Source organism: Acartia tonsa, chromosome 9 (assembly GCF_053477335.1).
Source record: "Acartia tonsa isolate MP-2025a chromosome 9, ASM5347733v1, whole genome shotgun sequence".
Taxonomy (NCBI): Eukaryota; Metazoa; Arthropoda; class Copepoda; order Calanoida; family Acartiidae; genus Acartia; species Acartia tonsa.
This window is the reverse complement of record NC_137268.1, coordinates 45,262,981-45,263,710: the sequence shown is the minus strand read 5'-3', so window position 1 is coordinate 45,263,710 and position 730 is coordinate 45,262,981.

Below are 730 nucleotides of genomic sequence, written 5' to 3'. Positions count from 1 at the left end.
CCGCCGTGCTACCGTTATCTGTTGATATTTTACATGCCTGGCGCTAGGTCGCCAGTAGAGATAAAGAGCTGAAATTTTGTACATGTATTTCTAGGCCCCTAAAGTAACTTTTTAGGTTAGCAGAAGAATGAAATTCGAGAAAGGGTATTTTCATGAAAAGATCTAATCAACACTCTGTAGTGTTGACGTACAGACCCAAATTATGAAAACGCCTGGAATCTAGCAACATGCAACAAAGTAGGAAGTCTACAAGACATACAAGTTGAAACAAACGGAACAAACACAAAAGTTCACTGTCTTCTTGATTTGGGAGGGATTTATTATCTTTAACTTACCCATCAAACAAAAGTTGGTTTTTGCACATCAACAATGTAAAACAATACATTTTGTCCCAATCATTATCTTCTGACTGTTCTTCCCAATCCCTCCCTATGTGTAAAAAAAGCTTTAAACCTGCCCTTTAACACATGATTTTCTTAAAATGATGACCTAATAAAAACTAAATATTATTTTTATACAAAAAAGGATCATAGTTTTATCTAATGTATCAGACCCATATCAATCAAGAATCAATTTAATTACTGGGGCTTTTCCTCAAAGTTCCTACCGAGCAATGAACCCCCTTTTTATCTAATTACAAATAAATAAGGTGATGGGTAGATTTTCTACACATAATCCCTATGGTGGGCTTCAACATTGCTGCGGGGCCTATACCTTCGACGTCCTACCT